General features: G+C 34.1%; 1 non-coding gene and 1 pseudogene across 1 annotated transcript; both read right to left on the bottom strand.

The window, feature by feature from the left end:
• Positions 1–11,594: 11,594 nt before the first annotated feature.
• LOC148209177 (uncharacterized) lies at positions 11,595–13,326 on the bottom strand (annotated as a pseudogene).
• Positions 13,327–17,505: 4,179 nt separating this feature from the next.
• Positions 17,506–17,592, bottom strand: LOC148209176 (small nucleolar RNA snoR114). Its single transcript, XR_015787504.1, has one exon. It is a non-coding gene; the product is annotated as a small nucleolar RNA snoR114 (small nucleolar RNA).
• Between the last annotated feature and the right edge of the window lie 4,474 nt (positions 17,593–22,066).

Below are 22,066 nucleotides of genomic sequence, written 5' to 3'. Positions count from 1 at the left end.
TTTTTTCTTTTGCACATGAGCCTTTACTAAGTTATTGAGTTCAAAATTTGGTTTTATTCATTTATATAAATTAAATTTATGGATTATGGGAAGGAGATATTGATTTAAACAATGCTCAAAATTTTAGAAATTTAATTTATTATTTTTCAATTTTATGTATATTTTGTTTTAGATGCAAAGAGATTGGCTTAAATTTTGGAAAGGTTGGAAAAATAAACTCGGAGTTTTGTTGGAGTTTGTAAATCAGGAAAAGAAGAAAAAAAGGGAAAAAAAAAACCTCATATTTTTTCACTCGAGCCGTTGTGTTTTAAGGCAAGCCACCTATCCCTGGCAATTTCTCCCCCTTTGGACTGCCATATTTGTGGCGCGCCGCCCATCACGCTCACTCAACCCGCACCTCACCAGCGCTCCATCAATGACCAAACTCCTCATAGCCGTGGAACATTGCCTGGTGCAACAAATCGTCGGAGGTAGGAGCTAACGGTCTTATCCTTGCCCATAGGCGTCCAGTCCCTAATGGTGGCCATCAACAGGGAGATCCGACAGTCGAGAGACTTGAGAGTGCAGTGCAAAGCGGCGAAGCCTCTGGGATCAACCTCATCAGACAACTTAGGGAAAACCTAGCATCAAAATTGGAGAAAATCAGGAAAATATCATCGGCCGTGGGCTCGTTCCAACCCATTTTTGGTTTGATTTATGAATTTGTACTACTAGAATTGTGAGTTTTTGTGACGCTCATGAACCCAGTTCTTCGGATTGCTGGCTTTTCTATGACGTGTAAAAAACGTCACAAAAAGTTATTTTTCGTGACGTTTTTTACAAGTCACGAAATGATAGGACCTTGTTTTTTGGTGGGAAAACCGGATATTTGACTTTTTTGTGACGTTTAAAATACATCATGAAAAGTTGGAATTGAAACTTATGGTGACACTTAAAACACGTCATGAAAAAGTGAGTTTTTTCGTGCCGTTTGTTATACGACACGATAAGTGGGGAAACTATATTTTTAGTGACGTTAATGTCACGAAATGGTTGCTTTTCGTGATGTTTAAAAACGTCATGAAATGGTGGAGCGATATTTTTAATGAGAAAACATGACGACTAATGAATTTGCAGTCATTTGTGATATTTTTTAAATTTCATCAAATTTTGAGCAGTGTTATTTAACAAGAAAATTGGTTGAAAATTTGTGCTCAGAAGTTTTTTTTTTTTTTGGTTAATTTATGACATTTTTAAATTGACAAAAAAATTGATGATGCAGTTTTTTAAATTGCAATTTTTTTTCAAATTTAAAATATAATCATCAATTGATGATTAAATTGACTTTTTTTAAAAAAAAATTATGACAGCAAAATCGAAGACTAGAAATCACTATCAAACGAACCCTGAAATTTATAGATTTTAGAAAATAAATTTAAGTCAAAATATTATTTAAATATTAACCCCAAACAATTTTATATTTTATATTTTACTTTTTTATTTTATCTATATATATATTTGAATACCAAAATTGTTCATAAATTTTTTTCTTCCATCCAAAAAGATTTAATTAATACTTACAATTTCAATACCAAGATTGCATTTGAAATTGTAAATCTTGGAAAAATAAAATATAATTTTTTTTTTGTTGAAATTTGTAAATTACAAAACATAGAGAAAAAATAGAGAAAAATAATTAATTAACTTAAAGATCTTTTAAGCTAATTTGTTGGAATATAATTTTTTTTTTTAGGGATGGTTGGAATTTAAGTTAACAAAACATAAAAACCTAAAATATATGTCGTAGAAATTCCCGCTAAGTAAATTTTGCACCCATTAAAAATAAATATTATTTTTTACAATTTATTTCATTCTAAAAAAAACATTTAGGAATGTCAATTTCCATTATTTTATATTATTTTTTCACCCTAAATTGCCTTACCACTCCCTCCTTTACCCTAAAATCTCTTAACCCACTTTTTAACTTTTCTTGCTAAAAGTCGCCGTCCACGCCTCCATTGTGAAGACCACGTCAAGAGTTTCTGAAACCCTCCGCTGGCGAACGTCATCCCCGCCTCTGCTGAACGACGTCCCCGCCACTTACGTCGCTGCTGAACGAACGCGGCAAACAACCCATCACCTACTTATCCACCCCTCTCCCTGCAACTCTGCAGCTCCATTTCTTCATTTTCATGTCCAATTAACAGCAACAGCTTGAGAGAACTTTTGTCTCTTCTTCTCTAATTCATCGGCTATGGAGACTGGAATTGCTTGCTGCGCTCGTGGGACTTTCCTCCCCAATCTTTCTTCTCAGCATTCTACTACTCTCATGTCTCCTTCCTTCGCCACCAGGGTATGTACAAACGAAACTCATTTCTCTCTTTCTCTAGATTTTGAAGATATATGGCTAGAGTTTGACAATGGGTGTGTGATCAAATTGCATTTATAGAGTCTGAAAGCGAGCCGCTATTTGGGGAGTCATTAAGGCAACTTCCCAAGTCATCGATAAAGGTGGCATCAAAGCCAAAGAGTTCTCCCCTTAAAACCAGATGTGAGATTGGTGATAGTCAGGTGAATTCGTCCGTGGTAATGTCTGCAAGGTGTTTGCGATATTGGCTGTTTGAACATTTGAGGAGTTTCTGATTGTAAGAAGTGTTTCTCACCAAAGCAACCTCAGATAAAGGATTGATCAGATTGATGATGTTTATGGGAGAAGCTCTAAGGACCATTTCCTTCAAGGTTAGAACGGCTTCTTGTGGAGAAACTGCGTGTGTCAATGTCGTTCGATTTATGTCCCCTTGTGCAAGTGTACACAATCCATGTAGCAAGTGATAAAAAGAGATCGTATCCACAGGGATTGATGGTTAAACACTTCAATAATCACTTAAGATGGGAGGTTTAAACAAGCAAAATATTTATAACAAATAGGAAAACTAAAGCGAATCAACCAAAACAATGCACCAACGATTTACTGTTTAAATAAATTAAAACAACAGATGACAGCAAAATGTCTGAGGAACATGCGCAAATATGAACTGAAATACTGATATTAAAGTGAGTAAGGGGGAAGCGGCTAAGTGACTCTTGTGGACTTAAGCAAACGATGCTACAACATAAACGATGCTACAACATTGACTAAACAGACATGGAATCTTCCCAGATTTCTCAGATTTTCTGCTATCCCAGTTTTTAGACAAACTTAACAGCATATTACCCCCAGTTTATAACCTTGATAGGTGAGCCTTATTTCTAAGTACCCACACTCTAACTAAAGTAGAATCTAGCATGAGATGAAGTATTTCGCTTCCTATTACAATTTTCAAAAAGTTAACAAGAAAGTATTCTAACATGATGATCAAGCATATTGAAAATAAATTTATCAAACAACTTCAACTCAATGATCTTCATCATTTAAAAACATTAACAAAGTCTACAGCCACAAGGGTTCACAACAACCTCCCCCTCACAAATGAGATTAGCTACTCACTTCCACAGGCGAAAACAGTGAAAACACAAAAAGAAAAGTAATACAAAGAGGTTCAAAGATGTAGAGAAGGAGCTGAAGGTTTAAGCTTCAAGCGAAATCCTCTTATTCTCTCTTTCAGCAGCAGATTTCAGGGCTTTTTTCTTCCTCTTGGCTTCCACGAACGGTTGGAGAGGTTTTCTTGGAGTGAGAGTTGCTTGATTCAAAAATGGAATGGGGAAAAATTCTCCTAGAGGCTGCCTTAAAGGGGTACTTTTATACCCATCCTTAATTTTAGAGCAACACAAAGGATAAAGTGGGCCCAGCTCTAAATTCTAGGTATTTCGCCGAGTTATGTGGTAAATCCCATTGAGCAGTCCTTTCACTGTCAGTTTGTCGTTTTCTACTACTTTTTGAATACGATGTTGTGGTATCGTCAAAGCTGCAGCAAAATGCCCAAAATTAGGATGTTCTTCACAACTTTTAGCATGAGCAGTAAAAATAAGAAGAAAAATGATTCTAAAACATTCTTTGCACAAAAAGTCAGTGTATAATGGTTGCTAGTGTGGCTATCCTTAGCTAATTTATATGAAATTTACACTCAAATAACTCTCTTTTGGAGAGTTATCAGTCAACTCCTTTGAAGATGAACAGCTTACTATCAATATGCTTGCTGACAAGCTTCTGTTTGAGGTCAACCTTCCATTAGTCTTGAATGACGATTGTTTGGGGTAAAATTATTATTTTTAGACTTCATTTTCTTTCTTCGCATCCATGGACAGTAATTTTTTTAACTAGGAAAGAAGTGTTGTAGATCAATGTTCAATCAACATAGATTTCCATATGGTTACAGATGGAACTTGAACCAAATGAATACACGACAGACGACATCAACATGTTGAGAATGGAGTGGGCCGAGTTTGTTGAGTCCTACTTAAATTTTGCATAAAATATGTGGAATTATCTTTTTGGGTTGACCATGAACTCATGTTGCATATAATATATTTTTTGCTTGCACAATGTTCGAGTTCATGGTTGATATATTGGTAGGAGCACTTTTGTTAGGCATGTTTTTTGGACTTTTGGCTACCTTGTACTACTATCAAGGTCATTTAAACTCATACTTAACGAACAAAAAATTTTTGTTGTGAATTGTTAACTATATCCCTATTTATTCATTTGAATGTGTAGTAATTATAAACATTCGATGAATCTGAATATTTAAATTTTCTAGTAAGACTACTTCATAAGACACATTATTTTGAAATATCTATCTAGTGGACAATTGCCCACTAGCTGTTTGATAAAATGCCTGAATACTTGAAATTGATGAATTTGTTCTTGCTGCTATTTTATATTTAGTTTGCTTCGTGTGAGATTGTCTCCTTGGAATCATCCTATGAAAAGACCAACTTCTTTATATGAATGTAAAGGAAAATCTCTAATTTCTCATATCACACCTTACTATGGTTGGAGGTTAGGATATCGTGAGGTATGCAAATTCTACCCCCGAACAAACCTTTCATTTCTTTGTTTTTAATGTTCTTTTGCTACAAAGCAATGGAGGTTTTGTTTTTTCTCCTTTTGAATTTTCTGCAAACTTTTTCTTTCCCTCGCTCAGTAGGCTAGGTTAATTTATGTTATTTGGGAGCTACTTGATGATGGGAAGGAAATGACATTTAGCTCCATTTTTATTTATGGGTTAAACGGCTAGTTATATTCATTATCTTGACATCCTTAGCAAAATCATGATACTTAGATGTTTGATCAAAGATGATAAGTGAAACATAGTTGCAATTGATAAACAAAGGGTTACTTATAACTAACTTTTAAATGGTAAAAACTTTTCTATTATGCTTGTCAATTGATTGAGCTATTGTTTGTTTATGGTTATGATATTTTCTGATTTGATCACCAAATTGCTAACGATTTGAGTTGCGTGTGTATGATTGTGTAAAAACTAAAAAATTGGGCTTTTAGCTGAATTATTTTTTCTCAAGATCTTGTTTGTTGAAATATGGAATCAAAACTTATTTTTATGAGTAATATGTTTGATAAAACTTAAATAGAATTGAGTTTTTGTAGTTGTGGAGTATTCATTCTATTGAGTTCCAGTTCTTCAAGCATGTAGGACTTAAATATATCATTATAGTTTTAAATTGTCGTTATACAATTTTTCGTGATGTGTATAGAATGTCATTATTTAATGTTTCATAACGTTTTTAATTTGTCATTATAAAAATTTTCATGACATTTATTAATTATCATAAAAATACTTTGTGACAATTATAAATTGTCGTGAATTCATTTTTGTTTACTGAAGAGTATAATTTTTGCTTCATTCATTGACAGTTATAAACTGTCAATAGATATGTAATCTGTGACATGTTTAAATTGTGGTGGATGATCGTTCACGACAACTTATAACAGTCATTCTAATTGTATTGAGGATAGCTTTTCAATCTTAAAAACTGTCATTGAAAGCCGAATTTCTACTAGTGTGACCAAATACAATCATGTGAGTTTGATATATTAAGACCACCTATACCAAATACGAAGTCTTTTTTTTTCTTTTTCCCTTTCTACACTAGTAGAAATTTGGTTTATCGTGACGGTTTTTTAACGTCACAAAAATATTTTGTGACGTTTTCAACACCGTCACGTATGCGCCCATTACGAAAGGTATACGAGACGTTTAAGAAACGTCACAAAATTTAGCACACGTGACGATTAATTGTCGTCATGAAATACGTGGATTTCCACGACGTTCATAAAACGTCATGAAAAATGATTTCGTGACGGTGATTCAAGGTCACGGAAAGACCGTGAACAGAGGAGGATTGGTCACGTGACATCCTTTAATGACGGTTTATAAACGTCACGAAAAGTATATTTAGCGACGGTCGATATGCGTCCTCAAAAAATAGTTCCGTGACGGTTAAAAAAATGTCACTAATGATTCCATTTTGTGACGATCAAAAAAGGGTCACAAAAAATGTATTCAATTTGATTGCAGCTATTGCGTAATAGAAATATCACATACTCCTACATTTGTTGATCGAACACGCAAATACAGTAGTTTGGATAACAAAGTTAAACTATATTAATTACAAAAGTCAGGAAGGTAATATATTAATTTAGAATATACTAGCTAGAGTATTGTCAAACACAAATCAAAAAATTATGGAATTAAACATGTTCCCTACACACCAACCCCGACAACGACGTTCATCCATCAATTAGTTGAATTCCCAATTGTCGACGTCTTCGGGGTTCTGATAGACCTAATGATAAAACCATACCCAGGTTAAATAAATGAATAACAAAAGATAGATAAGGTTAAGAAAGTCACTTTCTAAAAAACGTGACTATCTATTGGAAATGGCAAAGGATCGTGATATTTGCAAATCACATTCTTAAACACATCTTCTACATCCTTTAGTAATGTCGAATAATATTTAAAAATTTAAAGAAGTATCACAATGATTGAAAATGTACATTAATCTTCTACAACACTACAAATTATCAACATTCTTCGTCTTCCTTATCAAATTACTCGATAATCTGATAAAACAACCAACATAACAACCAAACAGAAGAAACGAGACTAAAATAAACAACATGCATAAGGTTTGTAAACGTACAATCATTAAATGAATAACGAAAGTATCAATATTAAGTATTCATAAAACTCTTGTAAACTTACATAATAATATGATATGATAGCCAACAAAATGACCAAATAAAGTTCCAAACATAAGAAGAGGCTACAATAACAAAATAACTTCTTCTATATCCTTCAGCACCATAGTACAAAATGTACTTAAACAATATAACACAAACTAGCTAGTATAGCAGAGAGATTGTAAATGTATATGCCTCATCTATAATCAATATTCAGTATTCCCTGTCAACTTACTCAGTAATATGATAATAGTGCTAAATTAGCTATAGTTACAACATATAACAAGTTCGATTCAGAAGGATTTAATATTCAAATGCTATAGTATGAATGATGACGAAAAGCAAGTTCGCGTACCTTTGTTATGATGGAACTTTGATGGAAACGGGCACAACATGCTTCAGCTCACTTGGACGCAATTCGACAAGCATTTCAAACCCTTAGAATTTATCGTTCCAGTGCGAAGATTGTTGCTATCATATAAACCAATACTACGCAACTTAGGAGAATGAGCTTTCTCAAAAAAATTGCCGTAAATAATAATATTCAAACAAAATTTTAAATAATGCAGTACCACATATGCGTTGCGCTACGAAGCCAACCAAGAATATAGATATTTCAAAGTAGTGTGTCTGACGAAGTAGTCCTACCAGAAAATATCAAATTGCAGATTACTCGAACGGTTATAACTACTACACCTTCAAATGAATAAACAGAGATATAGTTAACAACTCACACCAAAATTTTTCCCTTAGTCGACCGTGAGGTAAAATGACCATGAAAGTGTAAGGTAGCCAGCGGTCCAAAAAACATGCTAAACAAAATGTCTTTTACCAATGCATCAACCATGAACTCGAACAATGTGCAAGCAAAAAAGAATATTATATGCAACATGAGTTCATGGTCGGCCCAAAAAGGTAATTTCACATATCTTAACTAAAACTTAAGTAGGACCCAACAAACTCGGCCCACTCAATTCTCAACATGTTTATGTCTTCTTTCGTGTACTCTTTTGGTTCAAGTTTCATCTGTATACATAGAATCAGTAATTAATTAAGTTCGAGACGTTCGCATATATACATATGTTTTGACATTCATGCAGAATAAATTATTACTTACTACATCTGGGATCGAAGTGCTCTGTTGGTTTACTATGGCCCGCATGAATCGCATAACGTAATACCCACATTCTGTTGATCCAGGTTGTCTTGGGCACTATGCATACAACAAGGCATTTTGCAGCTAGTAATCTGATAATAAATAGAACAGCAACTATAAACCATTTAATGAGTGAACATCATCTCGTACCTTTACACACTTCCATTGCACCTTGACTTTGTCGCATTTATTGAAAGCCCTGAGAAGTGATGGACAAGAAGTTTATAAATCGATTGAACTTAAGCTCATAATCACTACATTACTTCTACATACCGGTTGACGACATCCATTATATCATTGTCGAAATGATTTCTTAAAGGGTTTATTGAATACACCATGGTATTGGAGTAAACAATGACTATCAATATCCAATGAGATCTATGCATTCAAAAGAAATGAGAAAATCATTTAAATTAACATACATACCATAATACCTTTAGAAATGAAAAGGACTTACCCACTGTTGTAAGGAGCAAGAAGCAATTGACCCGACTCCATTTGCAGAAGTTGTTTTATCAAATTCTCCGAACGTGCTTCTTTTGAAAGATTGGATGTCGATATTGATCCAGCATCAAGAAATTTGTACATATGAGATGCATCTTGCTTCACCAACTTCTTGTATAACTATTTAGAAAACAAATAAAAGTCAAACATTAGCCATATGACGATGTTATCGTATTGGTGATTTCATTAGAAGTCATGTCACTTACATGTATACGCATCTATGCATGGATCAGTTATTGGCTTCATCTCATAAAAGGTTTGTACAACGTCTGTCCATACTTTACAGATGCATTTACATCCGAACACGTCATCAGTGACTGGCAATTTTACCTGAGATTTACACATCATCATCTCACGAAGCAGGAATCACAGAGCAATTGGGGTCGTTCCATCATGTTCGAACAGGTACAGATGAAGCACCTCCTCTCTGGTTGCAACCTCCTACTTTGTTGAAGGAATTGAAGTTAGTCTTACACTACAAAAAGGGACATAGTACTTAAATTATTTTACACTATGTTACCCCTTTTTCATTGATGGCAATGAGGTGTCCCGGCCATAATATGTGCGAACCTAACTCTTGAGCTAGTAGGTTTGACCCTCTGTTAGATGGAATAGGCAAAGGGCAATCATTCTGGAACACCACATCTATTGATACCTTCACATTGCCTCCTTCCAAGTTGCATTCGAATATCGTTCCTAATGCCACGACGTTGTATCTTGACCCGAACGACAATTGACAAGAATCTCCATCCTAGTATTCATGTCATCCACAGCAATAAGTCAATAATGTTACTTCCATAATAGTTCAAGTAATAAAATTGGTGTATTACCTTAAGGGACACATTTTTCTAAACATTACTAGTTGCCTACAAAAAAACGATTAAGTCGCCCAAATTAGCCATGTGTCGAAAGGATAAGAACAAATAAGCTAAATAACAATCTTACCTCTTCATGACATGTCTCCACTTCAATAACGTCATCTCCTTTTCCTCCTTCCGCAGTCTGCCCTCTTATTTCTTCTTCCTTTATCTTAACTTCTTTTTCTCCTGTTTCTATTTCCTTTATATTCTCTGTTTTTTCTCCCTCCTTACTGTCCTCCTCTCCTGTTTCTCTTTCCTTCATCTTCTCTTCTTTTTCTCGTTCCATTGTCTTTTGCAACTTACTATCACTTAGTATCGAAACATTTTGTTTATATTTCGCCAATTCATCTTCCAACTCCTTAATCCTTCTAGCGTACCTATCTTCGAGTTTCGAACAAACCTTCTCCTCTTCCAACTTAGAAGTTGACCGTTTCGTTGGTTTATGATAGTACTGAGTCTTCGTTATATACCTACCCACACCTGTAAGTCGTCCAGGACGGTCTCGGGTACCCAAAGCAAGTGATAGTGCATCTTCTCCTAGAGAGTTGTTACTATCATCCTCACCTTGTGTAACTTTTATCTCCCCCTACATTTGTAGAATGAGATTCCAATAAGTAAAAGATGAATCCGTTTACCAAAATACTCATACCTCGATACGTACCATGCGTTCGACTACGACTCTAGTACATTCTTCCCTAATATTTCCATCTTTGTCCATACGCGCTTTCTTCCATAACATGCCTCGATCCCTCGGGTCTTCCTCACATTGGGAATTTTTCTGTATACAAAGTTAGGCAAACTTAGTGAATACGACTTAAAAGATCATCAAAACATATGATATCTGATTTACTAGGTATATCTCTGGTGTATCTTACCAATTCTTCGGAGAGATTCGCGTACCCCTTTCGTGACAACCTGTGGTTGTATACATGCATTCCCCGGAATTCTCTATCCCGTACACTTAAAGCCTTTATAATAATGCAAAAATTCATATCAGTATTAGATGCATTTGTCTATATACATTGAACCAAAAGTACTAGTATGTATCATCACCATAATGAGTACCTGGAATTCCGTACTAAGTCTAGACTGGACAAACTGGTCCCGGTATTGTTGTGGAATATGGGATTCATCCTTCGGAACCACCTTCAACTTCGTCGGATCATCGCGATAAGGGTTTATGTAGGTGGAAGTCAACCTCCACTTATATTTACGAAATAAATTACCGGCACAGTTCAAGATATCTTTCTTCGCCCTCCGATCAACAACAAATCCACCCTATTTTGTCAATCATAATTAAATAGATAAGATCACTGTCTCACTGAAATAACGATATTGTGCTTTAAACTTAAGTGTACCTGAACCAACTCATATATATTATCTTTGGTCTCTGTCGGAACCAGCTTCCAATTGTCATATATTATTGGGACATGGTGGCGAATGCACGTCCCAATCCAGCTGCTCAACTTATGCTCATTCTTACCTATTGGTTGCCCTTCTTCATTGTATTGAATTACTTTCTTCTTTCCTTCACTACTCGCACGTGTGATATCGTGCATCCGAGTACGTCCACGAGTATTTCGTTTACTGGACTCTACTTTTACATTCTCACTGGCAGACTGCTTACTATCTTCAATTGACTTGGCCTTTTCCTCCATCTGTTTCAAATTGTTTGACAATATATACTTAAACAAGATTAGGTCAAGCATTGAATATGTATAGCAAAGCACAATCATTAAATCGCATCGTTTTTAGCATTACATCTAGAAAATAGTAATGAAACTACTTAGGAATGACTTAACTCATGAAAATATCATATATGAAGATTAGTACAAGCATTTCAAATTACAAACAAAATCATAGTACGTATCCAAGCATAGTATGGTTCATATTAAATAGTACGGGTGATAGGAACATCATTGGTGTTACAATCTCCTCCTCTATGTTGTCAGTCAAAAATGTCTTCATCACAGGAGGGTGTCCGAATCGACGTTGGAGGACAATGTAGCGAAGTATCTCCAAGCTCATCATTCAAACCTGCATAATGTACATCCCTTTGCAGAGGTCTAATAACGATAGACCATTTTACACCTGCTAGATCTTCTACATAGAAAACATGTCTACATTGTGAGGCTATAATAAATGAGTCAGATGTATGGCCAATACGACTCAAGACAACCAAAGTGAATCCAAGTTCATCTGTCCGGACACCATTTCGACTATTCACCCAATCACATCTGAATAATGGAATTTTGAATTTGTTTTAGCTAATTTCCCATATTTCTTGAATGACTCGAAAGAACGTCATGTCTGCAACAATAGGGTTCTTGTCCTTCGCACTAGACACTTGCATGGTTGTAGCAACCAAACTAATTCCACTATTCTGAACAGTTCTAGTAGAGTCACGAGATTTAGTGTTGTAGCAACATCCATTGACCTTATAACCCTCATAAGTCAGAACATCTGGATTGGGGCCATGTGCTATCCATCTTAAAGTCTCCGAAATATTTTTACCATTACGCAATTCGTCCATAACCTATTGTACAAACATGTAAAACCTATTAAATTCCAATTTCGTTCCGTATGAATGTATTTGGAAAAACCATTAAAATTATTTGATTACCTCCTTACGGATCCAAGAACCAAATGATCGATTGTGTTCATCCTACAACCACTTTTCATTCGTCGCTCTACTTGGATATTTCAATTTTAGAAACTTCATATGATGACTACGTGTTAATCATCAGTCTGCGCAAAGAAGTATATACTAATGTAATAAATGATATAAACCATTTACAAAGAAGGATTACCTTATATATGGTTGTACAACATTAGTGTTCTCCAACACGTAAAGATGAGCTTGTTTGAGATGTTGTACAATAGGCCTCACGTAACATCCAGCTGATAGAGGTCTATCAATAAGTGATTCTTCTCTCCTGCAAAGTGAGCCTAGCTCAACTGGTGCTAGTCCAGATAAGAACTCGGTACAGAATTCCACGGCTTCCTCAACTATGTACGCTTGGGCAATACTACCTTCAGGTCGAGTTCTATTATGGACATAGCCTTTCAACACTTTTATGTATCATTTGAATGGATACATCCATCGTAGGTATATAGGCCCACACAGTTTAATTTCTCTAATAATATGAATAGTAAGATGCACCATTACTATAAAGAAAGACGGTGGGAAGTACTTCTTCAGTTGACATAAGGTTACGACAACATCATTTTGTAGTTGATCTAGTTCGGACACATTCAACTCCTTCGAGCATACTCTATTAAAGAAGAAACAGAATCTTGTTATGGCATAGCGCACATCCTTAGGGAGCACTGAACGCAGAGCAACTGGAAGAAGTTGTTGCATGAGAACGTGACAGTCATACGATTTAAACCCCTTAAGTTTGACATCATCTACTGATACAAGAGTACTGATATTTGAAGAATACCCTTCCGGTACCTTGATTTTAGATAAAGTCGTACAAACATTGTTTCTCCTCCTTAGACAATGTGTAACGTGCTGGAGGTAAGTATGTTCTTTTTCCTCGGAATTGGGGTGCCAGTTTTGGTCTAATATTTATGTCAACAAGATCAAGTCTAGCATTTATTTCATTCTTACTTTTTCCTGATATATCAAGTAATGTTCCTACAATGTTCATGCACACATTCTTCTCGATATGCATTAGGTTCAGACAATGTCTAACGTGCAATTTTTTCCAGTAGGGGAGATCAAAAAATACAGATCTTCTCTTCTAATACTTGTTTGGGAAGTCAATGTCATTTAATATTCCAAAAATATCCTCCCCTGACAATGGCGTTGGAGCAACTTTAAGATCTTTCTTACCATCGAACGCCTTTTTCTGTTTTCTGTAAGGATGATGTCTTGGCAAAAATCTTTTGTGACCCATATATGCATTCTTTTTCCCGTGTGCCAATCTAATTGAAGTGGTGTTCTCCCCACATATCGAGCAAGTTTTATAACCCTTAACACTACAGCCGCACAAATTACCATATGCAGGAAAATCATTGATGGTCCACATAATAGCCTTTAGTCTAATGGTTTCTTGTCTATATGCATCAAAATATTCCACTTCATATTCCCACATGAGTTTTAGGTCATCAACTAGAGGGGCTAATATGTATTAATATCATAGCTGGGTTGATTCGGGCCTGAGATCAACATGGTAAGCATTAGAAATTTCCTCCCATGCATAGTCATGGTGGAAGGTTATATATGGTTGTTATTACAGACCAACAACTGTATGTACTACTCCTTTCACCATATGGACTCACCCTATCAGTTGATAAACCTAAGCGAAGATTCCTTGGTTCCGAACCAAAAGTTGGTGAAATATGATCAATCAACCTCCATGACGGAGAGTTGCCGGATGTCACACAATCCCATCCATTTTCCTATCTGTCGCGTGCCAAACTAGATTCTTTGCATTACCTGAATACCTGAACAATCTTATAAACCTTTGAATAATTGGAAAGTACCACACTTGCTTAGCAGAAACTCCTTCTTTCTCCTTCGTTGAATTCTTATGTGTTTTCCATCTTGACGAATTACACTTAGGACATTTAGTCATATCTGCGTACTCCTTTCTATACAAGCAACAATTGTTTGGGCATGCATCAATTTTTTCGTAACTCAACCTAAGGGCAACGTTTTCTTTGCTTCGTACATAGAATTCGGCATTTCATTAGGGTCTGGTAATATATCACTTATTATGGACAGAAGTTCAGAAAAACTTGAGTTACTCTACCCAAATCTCACCTTCAAATTGTATAATCTCACAAGAGTTAATACTTTTGTAAACTTTCCTCACCCGGGGTACAACGGCTTCTTAGCATTATGAAACATAGTTTCAAATTATTGTGGTACATCAGAGAATTCATCCCGAACAGATTGAACCAAGTCATCCACCTCAAAAAAGTCGAGATCATCTTCATCACTCTCGAGTGCATCATTATTTTATGTTTGTTCGACCGTGATATTTCCTAAGTCTTCACAGTGCCAAAATCGTACCCTATTACTTTGTTCAATACCATTTGAATATAAATGATATCTAACGGTTGCTATGTCCTTGCATACAAGATTCCCACACTTCAAACAAGGACATCAGATGGAATTAGAATCATTGGCATGACTCAACCCAAATTCAATGAATGTTTCAACTCCCACTTCGTACTCTTTGGATAATCTATTTTTCTTCATCCATGACTTATCCATTTCACTACTAAAATGTTGACGACCGAAGATCAATAAGACGTTCATAGCATAGAAAACACAACTTGTGAATATTAAATTCCAAAAGTTTATTACCAAGGCTACATCATTAATAAAGAAAAAAAGTCAAACAATGTCAAGATTTAGCATGCTTTAAACTTAAAGAAAGAAATCCAGTATCCATGTTCCAAACAAGCTTTATTGTCTGAACATCAAGATTTCATGGGATCATTACAAACATTAAACCAGAACAACGCCAGCATGCTTTAAACAAAAATGAATCGCAACATTGAACGATTAAGGTTTATAGAATAAGCAGATCCCAACCGAAACCCACTAACAAACTTAGCATAGCCAACAAGGTTATACATATCGTGCTTGCAAACTCATGATACACTTTCCACACAACAACAGTGCAACAATGTTCATTCTCAAATCTAGTAACACACTTAGCATAGCCAACAAGTTTCTACATCACAAAACAATTTTACCACATCTCCCAATACAACAAAATACTTTCATAAACGTACCAACATAAACTAAATGTCAAGCCCTATATGTTTAATTAAGGAAAGATAGAAAGGGGTTGTACCGGAAGATTGACGAACAACAGTGGTGGTCAGCGGCACCATTCATGGGTCTTGCTCGAAGCCGGCGCACCGAAGAGCTGCAGGGAGTCGCGCCACTACTCGACGTCGGTCGCTGCTAACGCCGTCGTTCTTGGACGTCGTTCTGCCGTGGACCGACGTAATGAGAGCGAGGAGATGTTGCCGCTGAACCAAACACACCGCCGTGGGTACTGCTGTCGTTGTCGCTGCAGTCTAAGGTCGCCTGAGGAGTACGCCGCCGGAGAAGAAGAAGACGAGGGTTGGGGGAGGGGCGGTTGAAGCAAAAGGAGAAGGGAAGAAGTAAAAGAAAGGATAAAGAGGGATTTAGTAGGTTTTGAGAATTGTTTACCGATGAGAAAGCATGTAATTCTTTAGATATTATTACAAAATAATTTTTAAATTCCAAAAAATGAATTTAAAAGATGTTTTAGTTAATTATAAATTTTTCCTCTATTTTTCCTCTATATTTTGAAATTTACATACTCCAAACACAATTTCATTTTTTTTTTTCAAGATTTGTAATATATAAGCATCCATTAAATCTTTTTGGATGGAAGGAAAAAAAACTATGAAAATTTTGGATATTAAAATATATAGGTAAAATTAAAGAGTAAAAAAAAATTGCGATTACTTGGCCCTCAATAGTAATATAATATTATGAGTGCAAAATTTCGAATAAATTTTAAGCTTTTAGGCTTTTATGTTTTCTTAACTTAAATTCCAACAAATTAACTTAAAATTTCTATAAGTTAATTTCTTTATTTTTTGTCTCCAGTTTTGTAATTTACAAATTTCGACAAGCATTTGTATTTTATCTTTCTTAAGATTTGCAATATCAAATTGCAATCCATTGTATTGAAAATGTAAGTGTTATTTAGATCTTTTTGGATTGATAAAAAAAAATTCATGGAAAATTGACTTCATCAAGAAAAGCAACTTTTAGTGACGATTCTAAAACGTCGCGAAAATAATATTCCGTGATGTTTTCTACGCGTTATGAAAAAGCCGCCAATCCGAAAAACTCTGTCTTTTCCTGCCAAAAACGCGCCTCAAGTATTTCGTAATGTTTTTTAGACGTCATGTAAAATAAGTTTTGGGCAACTTATCGTGACGGAAAAAATTCGTCACGGAAAAACGACAATCCGGACCACTCTGTCTTTTCCCGCCAAAACGCTCCTCAAGTTTTCCTTGACGGAAAAAAAGCGTAACGAAAGGCCGAAAATTCGGAACTCCCCGCTTTTTCCCTCCAAAAAAGCGTTTTCTATCTTTCGGGACGTATTTAAATAATGTTGAACAGTATTTTACTGTTTAGTACCATCACAAAATCCCAAATTTCTAGTAGTGCTAGGGAAGAAATTAAAGAAACCTTGCTTAAGCTTCTGCTTCTGCTTCTGTTTCATGAAATCATAAAAAAACGAAACAAAATAATGCAAAAACATGCTAATATGAATTTAGCTGAGCGGTAATTCACATCGATTCCTCCTCTAAAAGTCGGAGGTTTGAACCCGCATACCCTTAATTTTGGTCCGCATTTTCAACTTTGATTCATTTTATTCAAGATATTTTGAAAATGTTCATTTTGGTTTCTGTACTTAAAGTGATTATTTTTGTCATTTTATTTTATTTTTAATCTCATTTTTTCTATCACAATTTTGACATGATATTACAATTAATATATTTTTTAAAATGTAAACATTACTTTATATTAAAAAGTTACCGTTATGTGTAAAATTTGCATTAAAATTTTACAAATATGGACGAAAATGATCAATTTTTAAAAGTACAGGATCAAAATAAACCTTTTAAAATTACATAGACCAAAATACGTAGACTAAAATGAATGATAGGAGAAAATGTTGAAAAATTAAAAGAAATATCGCCGTTGCCGGGGATCGAACCCGAGTAACCCGGGTGACAGGCGGGAATACTCACGACTATACTACAACGACATTTTGTTAAACAATGACTTTACACTTTAATAAATAATAACATTTTTTAAAAAAATTAAAACGAAAAGAAAAATCCTGCTCGGTTGCGCCAAATCTTTCGTCTGGCATCAGACGGTTGTAATCGACCCTCGATCACGGACGGCACAGATTTCTTCACGGCAGCATATCATCAAATTTCTGCACCAGCCGGGAATCGAACCCGGGTCTGTACCGTGGCAGGGTACTATTGTACCACTAGACCACTGGTGCTTTTAATAATTAAAATCGTACTATTAGATAGATTTCTTTATTTGTTTCCAATTTTAATATATATATTTTTAGTCCTTCTCTCTCTTTTTTTTTCAATTTTAAAATGTTTTTATTTTTCCAATCTCCAGCTTCTCTCCCTTTTTATTTTGAAAATTTCATTTAAATATATGGCGTAATAGAACTAAATTAACGAGCTAAATGTTCTTACCTTCAAAAGACAAAGATTCAATCCCAAATTGTACGAAAAAAAGAAAAAATACTATGAAAAAATTACAAAAAATTATTATAGCAACCAAAATTAAAAAGTGTTAGACTTGAACAGGGTCAATTCAAAGAAGATAATTTAGAAGTCCAACCATTTATCTTATAAAAATATAATAAAAAGGATTAATATAATAGAAATCAAGAGGTACATAAAAACTCAAAAAATAAGAGGTCGTGTCTTAACTAATTGAGAAGGGTTAAGTCTTAATTAATATCTAGGTCAATCATCAATTTATGTTAATGAATAACTATTACATAAGGTAAACATAGAAATATAGTTAAATATGAGTTTAGTTCCGCCATCATTGATACCTACCTCTAACAGGCAGATTGTGAGTTTGAATTCCTCCATCCTCACTTGTTATACTAAAAAACAATAGAAATACAGTTGTCATTATTTAAGTTAACAACTTATTTATAAGTCTCGTTAAGGTAAATGAGAATGAAAAATTGCATTTTCTTTAATGGTATTTACTAAGTTGTAGTAATGCAATCAATTAGTAGGAACCACGTTCCGCATAACACTTCTTTCATCGAGACCGGATGACCTTATCAATGTCTTAGCGTGGTCAATGATTTTAAATGTTTTATCTTAGGATAATAATTTTAAACATGGTCAAACTGTTACCAATATTTTAAAGGGAGGTTACATTGACATAATAGGTGTTTTTTTTTGTTATTTTATAAAATTTCGTCTAGTTTCTGAATGTTTATTATTTTTATTATTATTATTTTTGTCTTAAAAAAAGTACTACCTATTTTTCTCACGTTGTTCAATTATTTTTTAAATATCTATTATATTTGGTTAATGACATTTTAAATATTTTAATAATAATTTTCTATATGGTTTGGGTAACTCCTGAAACAGTATGTTTACGTAATATTTCAATAAGTGTATAATACGTTAAAATATTATTTCAAAAAATTTTCTCTAATTTTTTAATGTTTTGATATTGATAAATATCTATACTTAGGTATTGTACCTATAGTTAAGTCGTATGTACTAAAGAAAGGTTGATATACATATATAATTTTCTTTGATCATTTATCAACTCAACACGTAAATAAAAAAAAAAACTTGAAATACTTAAGTTGAATGAATATAATAAGTTAAAATTTACGATTTCAATTTTATGCTTGTTTGAGAGATTGTGGGGAGGAAATAGCATGGGGAGACTTTATATTTATAATCCTTATATAGATTTGGTTAATTCTTGTTTAACGTTAATTCACATATTTTATTCAATCATTAATTTTGTTTTTCCCCTTATTTCATGTTGTTTTGTTTCTAAAATTATATTGGATAAATTTTATAATAAAAAATCAACAATTAAATATGGAAACAAATGAAATAGAACAATACGTAACTGTAATTAGTTTTGTTGGAGTACTTACAATTTCTTTCCATGTCCCTATTTGATGAAGGATATAATCAGAGATAGAGATAATATTTTACACAACTATAAAATAAATATGCATACTTAAAAATACTAAGCATCCTTGTAAATTAAGAAAAAAAAAAAAACCCTCTCTATGTTGTTTGGAAGATTCTTACGCATTTTGTAATTGAATTTGTTAGGGTTTGCAAATTAATATAAACAAAAATATTTTCTTCTATCATGTGGCTTAATTCATTTAAGTTTATTTTTTCATGTGTTTTATATTTAAATTTGAATCATAAGATATGTATACAATCTAAGAATTATCTATTATAATGTTACATATATGAGACATCTTAACATAAACTTGATAGATATAATAAGGATACATCGCTTTTAGCTTTTTTCCCTACCACGTAAATAAACAGAGGTGATAAAGAAAACTGGAAAATTATTTTTGATATACAAATTTGGACTTTTAGAGTAGTTGAATCATACATGACTAATCTTTACCCAAAAAAAAAAGCTTTCAAAAAGAAAATAAAGGAGATGAAGGTTCTCGTGCCTTATGGCTGGAAGGAAAAAAGTACTTCTGAATCAAACTTTAGTAATTTTTATGTATAGACAAAACTTCCCTCTCGAAGATTCAAAAGAAAGCTCTTCCTGAATTCATGCGTGGTTTAGTAGCATATAGACAAGTGGACCGCACATGAATTATAAAAAATTAAAACAGTCTATATTTTTTATTAAATGAGTAGCATATTGTTTTTCTATGTTTTTTAATAAATGTTCGCTTAATATATTTGCGTAGGAATGAAAATTTATTTATTTGGTCTAAAACAAGACAAAATTTTGAATTTAATAATCTATTTTTGTTTTCTACTTGTGTACATCATTTTCTATCCCATGCAAAATAATGTTACAATAAAAGTTTTAGAAATAAATGAAATCATTCTAATTTGATATTCCATTGTATTTTATTTTGGAAAAAACATAAAGCTTCAAATTATGACATGAAGTCAACTAACTACATTGTAAAAAAAATAAGAGGTAATATAGCCCTCTCGAACCATTAACATCTAATTTTTTTTCTATTATATTGGGACGTTTGTTCTTCTCTTGCGTCTCAATTGATTTTTTCCCTTATTTATCTTGTTTATGTTTTTTGAAAGCCACTAAAACAAAGTGCAAATTTTTTTAATCGATAATTCGACTCTGCGTAGACCTGTTCGGGAGATAAAGTTCGGGTTTAGACATACAAAGCATGTCAAACAAGGATAACTTCAACCAATCTTTGCCTAACAATATAACATCATTCTCTATCCAACTGCATCTCCTACCTCATGGCGTAAATCTCGCCTGAAATCTTGAAGGTAACTATTGAATGAATACGATTTCATACGTGATCCCAACAAGCACATCATTCAAATATCAAATTACAGGAGAAAGGTGTTGGATTTTTAGTTTAGAACAATTACTCTCCAAAATCCAATACTGACAAAACCTTCGGAGTGCTAACTCTTTGTTTTGCAGGTTTGTTCTTGGAGTCATTAATGCTTTGGTCATTTTTTGGCTAAAACAATTAGCGTCGTCTATGGGGACAAGATAGTCTTTGAAATTACCAATTTTCATTAGAAAATTTGTTCCTTTTTCGTTAAAAGGTTGCCTGTGACTGATAATGTACCCCAACAATCAAGTGTTGATGGAAGTCGTGCTTTCACTCACTCAGGAAGACATAGCCTCCTATTGGAATACGTCTGTTCCGGGCTTGCCCGTTTATCAAAATAGAGAAACTTGCTGAAGAGACACAATCCATAATGAGGCTTACCTAGTGGGCGTGGAACCCTTTTTTAGCATAGTTCTCTCTAGGAAAGTCCACTTGACTATATCATATGCTTTGTTCGTATCAAGTTTCATTACCACTAGATCATTCTTCCCTTGCTTTACCCCTTTTAGATGATGGATGCATTCATGTTCGATAACGACGGTGTCTTTTATGGCTCTTCTAGAGATGAAAAAGCAGATTGAGTATCTGAAATAATACTATCTAGAATATGCTTCATCATATTAGCAATTACTTTGGTAACGATTTTATATAACACATTGCAGGGGCTTATAGGCTTGAAATCCATTACCTCTCTACGGTTGTGAACCTTAGGAACTAGCACAATATTCGTTGAATTCCAATCTTTTTTTCAAAGCTAACTTGATTCTTCCCCTATTTTTTGAAATTTAAATTCTATCCTAATGTCATTTCCTTGTGAAATTATACTTTATCCCTCATTAGTCATCTAAAACAATTTTTTTTTAGGAAAATAAAACTTTTATTAAAAATACAAAACCATGTGGATAACATTTGAGGGATGGAAAGCAGTGTCGGATCTAGAACTTTTGTTCAGGAGGCTTAGTAGAATACAACTTATGAAGGCCTGTTTGGCCCAAGGATATGTTAACTTCAGAATTAGGGGGAGTGGACTTTGTTTGGCCCATCAAATTAAGTTTTTCCTTTCTCTCTCATCTGTCTTTGTTTTGCTGAATTGCACTCCATCAAGGCCCGAACCGTCGTTTCCACCTTCTTCGTACACACAAGGCACATAGGTACGACCTAGATTCCCCTACTCCTTAGGGAGAAAATCTTCCTATTACATCCAATGCAATTTTGACATTCTGTCTGTAGTCTCCCGCCAAAAACGAGCAAAAAGAGATGAAAGTTTCAAACAAAAGCTACTCGGCGAACCCCAAGA

This window comes from Momordica charantia (assembly GCF_013281855.1).
Source record: "Momordica charantia cultivar OHB3-1 chromosome 9 unlocalized genomic scaffold, Mcharantia_2.0 BLBB01000009.1, whole genome shotgun sequence".
In the NCBI taxonomy this organism is placed as follows: Eukaryota; Viridiplantae; Streptophyta; class Magnoliopsida; order Cucurbitales; family Cucurbitaceae; genus Momordica; species Momordica charantia.
Note: the sequence above shows the minus strand (reverse complement) of the source record. Positions and strands in the feature narration are given on the sequence as shown.